Consider the following 8,965-nt stretch of genomic DNA (forward strand, 5'->3'; position numbering starts at 1 on the left):
ACACCACAGGGAGTCCAGAGGCTATCTCCCAAGGCAGCAAACCTCCGAGGGTGGATTCCTGGCTGGAAAAGACGTGGGCACTGATCATGATACTCTGGCTGACCCTTTCTTAAAAGGTAGGAAAAGATGTATACATTCTCTCTGGAGAGAGATGCTGTGATCTGCCATCCTCTAAAATCATGGTAGAGCCACACAGCTGGATTTTCAGAATGACCCTGTTTTCCTTTTTCTTGAGAAAACCGCTATTTTGTAGAACGCTTCATCTCCCATCACTGCCATACCATAGAGGTTAATGCACTAGAGTCCCCATCCAGGAAGGCAGAGTGAACCCCACCTGTAGTAATGCCTGTGCTTTCATGAGGTTGGCACAAGGTGCCACTGCTCCAAGCTTGCTCTCCTGCAGGCAGTAATAGTGACATCTGTGGTTTTCTGACCTCTTGTATGAAGCAGGCCGTGTGGCCTCAGAGCTGATTTGGCTTATGGGCTCTAAGTGTTGCCTGTTATATGTGGTCATGAGCCCCTGGGGATTCGCAGGCAGCCCTGATATGTGGTAATGTGACCCGAGCCATTGTGCAAACAAATATTGAGTGTGAACCCATTTAGTTGATTTTAAAATGAGATGGCCGTCTTAGGGCCATGATGACCCTTCAGCATGAACCCTGGGATGACTTTTGGGGACTTATGCTGGTCTGTATTTGGACAAGCTTATGCTTTGTTAATGTGGACATAGCACTTGACTCATTAACGGGCAGCTAGTTGTTTTTATTTCTTAGGGCACATGTGATGAAGATATGGTTTCTGGTGCTTGGGCAGATTCCTCTAAACGGCAGAGTAAAAGTTAACAGACTAAACTCCTATAAAGTTGTAATAGCAAATTCATTGTATTGCACAGGACTGCATTTCAGCGTTTCATGGAACACTGTTCCCGAAGAAGGATTTTTAGTGGCTTAATGTCTGAGCACCTGGACGCCAGCTCTGCAGGATTATTTATTGTTTCCTACACTAGTGGTTAACCCGTCAACACCCCCTCGTCAGACAGAGGGACTCACACACTCGTCAGCATTGGAAGTGAAATTCTGTAGTCTCTGATATCAGTCTTGTGTGTTTTGTCTCCACTATAACTGAGGATGGATTTCTCAGTGTAGAGCATTTAAAGGGCAGGAAGAGATTTCTTTCCATGTCTTCTTTCTGGACCTATCCAGAGAGAGCTTCTAGCACTCATTGCCTCAACCTGCTACACTCCCTCTTTAAAGAAAGATTCCACAGTGCTTCTCTCCTGTGGCCATTCTGTCATCTGCATTGTCTTCTACCATGTTCTGTTCTACCACCTACTCTCTCTGGGTTGCTTTAAGGGTGCTGGAAGCTCTTATCTAATCCCAAGCAGTGGGAGGTAGAATTCTGTAAACAGGGTTTTGCAGCTTTTGTAGCTTTAGGATTCCAATTGGATTTATACTGCAGGTCAGTTTGGGGAATTGGAAAGAGAGACCCTCTAGGGATTAGCTCCTAGATACACCTCTACCCCGATATAACGCGACCCGATATAACACGAATTCGGATATAACGCGGTAAAGCAGTGCTCCGGGGGGGGGGGGGGGGCGCGGCTGCGCACTCCAGCGGATCAAAGCAAGTTCAATATAACGCGGTTTCACCTATAACACGGTAAGATTTTTTGGCTCCCGAGGACAGCGTTATATCCGGGTAGAGGTGTACTTGTTTGTTAGTTTAGGCCCAAAATTATGTGTGTTGGGAGAGGGAACAATATAAGTCTTTTTAAATTTCAGTTACAACTTCTTTGGGGAGCAATTGAACATCCTCCGTGTGTACATTGTGGGCTTCTCAGAGCAGGGGTCACACCTTCTTCTGTTTGGAAAACTAGCACACTGTGGGTATTACTGGAAATAGCTAAGTAATAACTGTAACCCTAAGCACAGCAGCAGTGGGATAGTGCATGAGAACTTGAAAATGAAAATGACTAAAGATTTAAAGACTAAATAGAATGTTCTACAAACAGAGACCATAAATGTGCAAATTATTTTTTAAAAATTCTTCAGTTTTAATAATTGTAGGATTTTTAAATACAGTATTTTATCTTGACTGTATGCTTTTAAAAACAGATGGCTTTTTTGCAGACATAATTCTATAAATCTGCTTTTGGGGGAATAGGGAGCTCCTTTTAGACACAACGTTTGCTACCAAATCTACGTGGGAAGGTGCTGTGTTTATATCTGTTCGCACATTCATGAGCATGATGCCTCTTGGTATCTTTGTTTCAAAGTCCCTGAGTAGCTGCCCTGATGCTGGTGTTTGATAAGCATTTCTGACCTATGCCATGTTGTAATAGTTGTGTGTGCTGCATGGAATGTAAAGGCAGAGAATTATCCTATAAATGAATAAAATACATAATTCATATGATGTCTATCTCCCTAGTTATCACTGAGAATTATCCTAGTTATTTATCAACTCTGAAGGGCTGTGCTGCTTTTTATGTATACTCTGTGATTCCTTTTGTCACAAGGAACCAATGTTAACCTGACATTAAATGCTCCACCTGAGTTGTTGAAATAATAAAGTGTTTGTTTATGGCTGATAGAAGCTGGTGCTCAAAGGGCATCCTCACTTTGCAGAGGCAGCATACAGCATGGGCGTCTCATCAAGCATGTTGGGCAGGAAGAACACTCTGGGATGCTGTGGTTTGGGTTCCACTAAAATGACTCAGGGTACGTCTACACTACGAGATTAATTCGAATTTAGATAATTCGAATTTGGGAAACAGATTGTATAAATTCGATTGTGCGCGGCCACACTAAGCACATTAATTCGGTTTTTAACCACATTAATTCTGTGGTGTGCGGCCACACTACCCCATTAATTTTAACCACAGTAATTCGGTGGTGTGCGGCCACATTACCCCTAATTCGAATTTACAAAATCGATTTTGGTGCTACTCCGCTCGTCGGGGTGGAGTACAGAAATCGATTTTAAGTGCCCTTTAATTCGAAGTAACTGGCTCCGTTGTGTGGACGGGTTAAGGATTAATTCGGATTAACGCAGCTAAATCTGAATTAAAGTCGTAGTGTAGACCAGGCCCAAGGCTCCGCTGAGGTGTTTTTAGGACTGTTATTCAGCAGACAGCACTCTGTACAGTTACACACAGGAAATACAATTCTATTTCTGTAGCATGGTGTAGATATACTTCCATCTAGTGGTGAAAATATAAGTAGCAATATATAAAGAGACCAAGGAGAAGTCTCATATTTTAAACTTTGCCAGGCATTGGAAGAGAAAGTAAGGATTGTACCCGCAGAGAGACGCACTTTACTTAAGAAGCTAAAATCTCTTTGAACTCTCTTGAGTTTCTATATTCTATACAACATACAAGGTATAAGCCTTTTCATATACAGCAGCTACAAGACAAGTTGTTGTAACCCACAACCCCCAGGCTATATATAATCCTTTCAGTAAAATGCACAACCCTTGATCACAGCAGGGCCATAGCTAATAGGAGACCATGCAGCACTTCTATACTGGGAGAAAGAGTTGAGTGTATGTTTCCAGGATGGTTTGGAAGAAACAGAACATATTCCTCAGTTAAGCTACACTCAGTGTGACTCCTGTTTCTATGGAATAGCTACACGTTATTTATATGACCAATACTGACAAAAAGTGGGGTCCCAGATAGGCTGTAGACTCTCTGTAGCCCTGTGCTCCCAGTGCCCTTCTAGCATGGGAGAGTTTGATTCCCAAAGCTCAAACGTTGGCAAACCAAGAGTTAAGATGACGCATCACAGCAACACAGCCTTCTTTCATCTCTGCTCCAAGGAGATCACAGTATCATTCCCTTCCCTCAGCCTCTGCCAGCCAGCAGCAAGTACTCCTCAGATCAATGGTGCTGCACAGCGCACTGTGAGGGTCCAGTGGACTGTACCAGTAGGAGCTCTGACTTTGAGATCTTCTGGGCACAGAGAAAATGGCAGTTTTGGGTCAGGGGCGGTTAAGGTATTGTTATATTTCCAGGATGGTGGCAGGGGGACACATTTGGACTGTTGGCTACTGCTGGTCAAAAAATTTCCATCAAAACAGTTTTTCAATAGAAAACCGAACTTTTGAATGAATGAAATTTTCAGTGGGAAATTTCAACTTATTTAAAAGCAAGACAAATACCATCTTCCCCCCAGCTACACACACACATTCACTCACTCACTCACTCACTTTTGGCTGAAAAGTTGAAATTTTCAGTGAAAAAGAATCCATTTTTCTGATCAGCTGTACCATTGGCCAAGCTACCTCACACTGATAGTACCTAATTCTGCTGGAAGATTTCCAGACAGAACTGGCTGGGACACACAGAGTTTTGGTTGCTGACCCCTCTCTGTCTCTTAGTTGAGTAAACTGATAAGTGTTAGGATATTGAGTCTGGAGATTATGGGTGAGAGTTTCAAAACAGTTGGGAGACCTTTGTTAAACCTCAGTGACTCTCCCATGCAGAGATCAGAGAAGGCACCATCATTTAAAGTTACAGCACAGTTTAAACAGAGCTATAATGTAGGTAACGGTGTTATTAAAAGTGATTTGCCAGAAACAACCATAGTTCAAAAGTTCTGCTAATACCTCCCAGTGATCCAAATTTATATCTTTTTGGCTGTTCAGCAGTTGCAGTAACATACAGCAGTGTCTTCTCAGAAGCGAGCCTTAACAATACACAGTGTAACAATCACACACAATTCAGACATTTGATAGAGAGGCAACTGTTCAAAAAGCCCAAAGAGCTCATTTTAATTCATCATATACAAGCATCCACACCTCAGCAGGTTATTCTGGAGGGCCCTAGCACTGGTCTCTGCACTACTGTAGCAGATTGGCTTGTCCTGTGGGCTGGAGAGCCTAGGGCTAAGTCACACCTGATTACAGAATGAGCCTCACCTGAGGGGAATCAGGCAATTCCCCATGAAGAGCAGAGGTGGCTGCAGCAAAAGGGCAAAGCTCAGGGAGAAAAAAGAATTCTGGTAGGATCATGATAGCAGAGAGTTTGGAGGGTAATACCCAAGTGAGCAGGAGGTTTCTGAGGGTGGGGGGGCAGAAAACCCTGCCTGTCTTTGGGACTGGATATTAGAGCCCCAGTGAGGGAGGACTGGCTGAGAGATTGGACAAGGATGGAAGAGGGACCCTGGAGCTGAAAGAACAGCCCAGAGCAAGTATGGACTTTTCTTTGTGTTGCTAGAATGGATTTTAGTTTGGGGCTGTAGATTGTTGTAAACTGGTTGTGGTATTAAACCAGCCCCGTGCAGGGGTACTGTTAACTAGAGAAAGCCCTGAACAGAGGAAAAACAAAGGAGGGGAGCCTGCAGAGACACCCCTGGCCAGAATGGAGGCTTAGTAAGCAGCAGTCCTGCTACAACTACAATGTTTCCTTTTCTAGGCTTTGTGCACTAGAGCAGGTGCCTCTTGGCTATTCTGGGCTTGATAGTATATTTTAAGGCTTCTCCTATAGAGTTCTGGGATCTTCACAGAAAGGTTCTCACAATACCAACCAATCCGATTCAGGATGCCTACATACCGAGGTGTACACATACATGAAATACAGCACCTTTTAAAATCTAATGCTCTTGCATGATGGGGGAGTTGGCCTGCCATCAAATGAGGGCCTGTTCACTGGATCCATAGCCCCAGGTATAAGGAAGATAGTGTGGGTACCTTGGTATAACTAGTGCAGGCCCAGGGGAATTATATGTACATCAACTGGAGTGTGGTGCTGCCCACCGTACACTCGTCAGCCTTACACTGCAGCTGGCTCCTGGTGTTTCTAAGTTAGTCTCCAGCATAACTTATCTCCAAGAGGCAGGGGTTCCCCTTAAAGAGACTTGCTGATCTGCCTCTGAAGCACAGAGCTCTAGTCCCTGAAGCGGAGGGCAATGATGGATTAAAGCTGACTAGGTAGCGGAACCAAAACTTCAGGTTCCACTCAGAACATCCCCCAACTTGCTCTGCTCCCCTCCACCCGTAAAGCTTAGCTGGACATGTTGCCCTCCTGCTTCCTGACAGACTTGTCCTCCTCTGCTATACAGACTGCCTTCCTCCCACCCATGTGGCCCACCTTAGGCTATGCTCTGTATTCTGCTTTCTGGGGCCAACTGGTACCGGCCTCATTGCTCTCATCTCTGGTCAGCCAGCACCACAGGGAATGCATTTACACTTGCTGTTTGCCATCAGCAGTCTTGCCCTTGTCTTGGAAGCTGGGGGAATCGATCCCTTCTGTGTTGCTCAGGTAGCTGTTGCACTCACCCTCTGCCCTCACTTCATCAAGGTAGCCAACGATGCATTCAGCAAGCCCGCTCGGTCGGGGCACTGTGCACACTAGGGTTGCTCTTTGCTGTCACCTCTCCCTCAGGTCACCTGCATGGCATGATGGGATACTGATAGAACATGAAGGTCTGGGGGAAGGGAACTGCATTCATGGTGCCTCTCCTGTCCCTGTTATCTGTGGAAGGCAGCTAGCCAGCAACAATGGGCTGAAAGCTGTTCTTGTGGGGGATAGGATGAGGAGGGGAGAAAGTGACCTGATATGAGTGGATCAGAACAGGGGAAGGGGTCATACAGGCCATGCCTCTCCTTCTTCCCTGACCTGGTGCTAAATTCTGGTATCCTAGCAGCGGGTGATAGGCAACAGCAGTCATCTGTGAGGCAAAGCACTTAATGCTGCTTACCTACCACTCCCTGCCTGCTGCAGCTGTTTTTGACTGGGTGCAGGAGGGTCTAGATGCCAGTGATCCATTATTATTTTCCTAATGTGCACTTTGGATGCTGTATAAGTAAATAAAAAGTAGCTGCCCTGAAGAGCTTTCAGTTTAAATGGATGATTCCTAACCTTTTGCTCGTGGAGTCTCCCCTTACGATGCTTTGGCAGATGGATATCCTCAGCTTCTATCTCTGCTCCAGTTACCCAGCCCAGTTACTGCTAGCTTCTTCCCTGTGCATTTGCTCTCTGTTCTTTTCTGCCTATCATTTCTTGTTCTTTTTACCTTTGTTTCTCTTCTTTTCTCTGACCCTGTCTCTGCTCTTCACAGACTCATAGAAATGTAGAATTGAATTATTGAATTTCATCCTATTTATTTCACACCATTTCTCCAGCTTGTCCAGATTATTTTTTAATTCTAATCCTGTCCTCCAAAGCACTTGTAACTCCTCCTAGTTTGGTTTCATCTACAAACTTTGTGTACTCTCTAGGCCATTATCCAACTCATTTATGAAGATATTGACTAGAACCAGAACAGATCCCTGCGGAATCCCACTTGATATGCCCATCCATCTGGACCATTCCACCCATCCCCCTTCACTCGTTTTGTAGCTCCATTGCAGCAGAAAGCTACAGCTGATTGGAGTTTGTGTGTGGCGGGGGTGGGGAGGGGGGTTCCATTAGTGACTCCATGAGTCTAGACACATGTTGTTGATGCTTAGGTGAGTGCCTGATTCTGCAGCCCTGTCAATGTGAGCTGCTCCTGTGGCCACCTGATTTAGGAGCCTATGTGGGGGGAAGAAGGACATGAGGAGCTTCCCCCTGCATTACCCATATTCACCAGGGCACATTGGTAAAGGGCAGACCTGAGCTTGTGGAACTTTCTGTACTCCCAACGTTCTTTTTCCTCTGGGCTAGTAAAGGGGCCCCCCACACTGGTGAGCAATGGTCTGAATGAAGCAATGCTATATCCTGAGGATTAATCTTTCCCTGGAGCTCACGTCAATCTGCTGGATGATCTCAAAACCCTCATTATCACAGCCAGCAACCAGAAGTTCTGCTCACACTTTACAGACAGGGAGAGAAGACAATCACAAGCCACTGGTGTGAATTGCTCACAAAGCACCAAGCCTTGCAACATCGCAGCTGCTGAAACTGTTCCTAAAATTGCAAGCCTATCACTGTAGAGAAAGCTATGCGCACTGCTGGAAGAAGCAGATGTGGCTAACAGCTCTTCAAATGTGTTGACGACTATAAATATCTTAAATGATGTGGTTGCTCTCTCTGACACTGGACATTGTGCATTTCTGAGTCAGTTTTACAGGGGTGGTGAGGTTTTCCAGCAAAGATTTTGTATTTCAATTGTTCTTGCACGGGTGCTGACTTTTTTGTTTTTTTGTCAGTGGGTGCTTTTGAAAAGATGTGCATGTTTGGGGGAGGGGGAGAGGAAGGCTATTTTCAGCATATTTTTATACTTCTTTCATATTCTATTTATTGAATATGTCTACAATGTTATTTTAGCGGGTGGAGGGGCTCAGGAGAGGGGGTAGAGAGGAACGGGTGGGGGGCTCAGGGGAGGGGGCTGAGTGGGAGCAGAGCCAAGGGATAGATCTGGGGGTGGGGCACAGTTTGTGTGCCAGTGCCCGGCCCCCCCCCCACTTATAGGGAGCTTCTGGTGCTCCCACCCAGCCTCCTCAAATGCAAGAGTCACGTGCCACCTATGACTGTGACTCATGGGTAATGGGCACCCCCTATTTTTTTTCAGTGATTGCTTGAGCCCAGGAGCACCCACGGAGTCGGCGTCTATGTGTTCTTGTTTATTACATCCATTGTAAAAGCCAAGAATGAAAAGCCAGCAGAATAAACTCAGCTCCCTCCTCATCCCTTGGTAACAGTGTATCAGCACCATTTATTCCACAAGATCCCAAAGTGCTTTACAAACTGTACAGTGTACCATAGGCGTGCGCAGCACATTTCATTAGGGTGTGCCCCCAGGGAGCCCTGCCCTAGCCCCGCCCTACCCTAGCCCCGCCCCCGCCCCATCCACTCCCTCCTACTTCCCGTCCCCTGACTGCCCCCTCAGAACCCTCAACCCCCCCTGCTCCTTATCCCCTGACTACCCCCTCCTGGGACCCCTGCCCCTAACTGCCCCCCAGGACCTCACCCCCATCTAAGCCTCCTTGCTCCTTGTCCCCTGACTGCCCCCCTAGGACCCTACCCCCTACCTGTCCCCTG

The sequence above is a fragment of the Terrapene carolina genome, unplaced genomic scaffold (genome assembly GCF_002925995.2).
Source record: "Terrapene carolina triunguis isolate 2854851 unplaced genomic scaffold, T_m_triunguis-2.0 Scaffold558, whole genome shotgun sequence".
NCBI lineage: Eukaryota > Metazoa > Chordata > Testudines > Emydidae > Terrapene > Terrapene triunguis.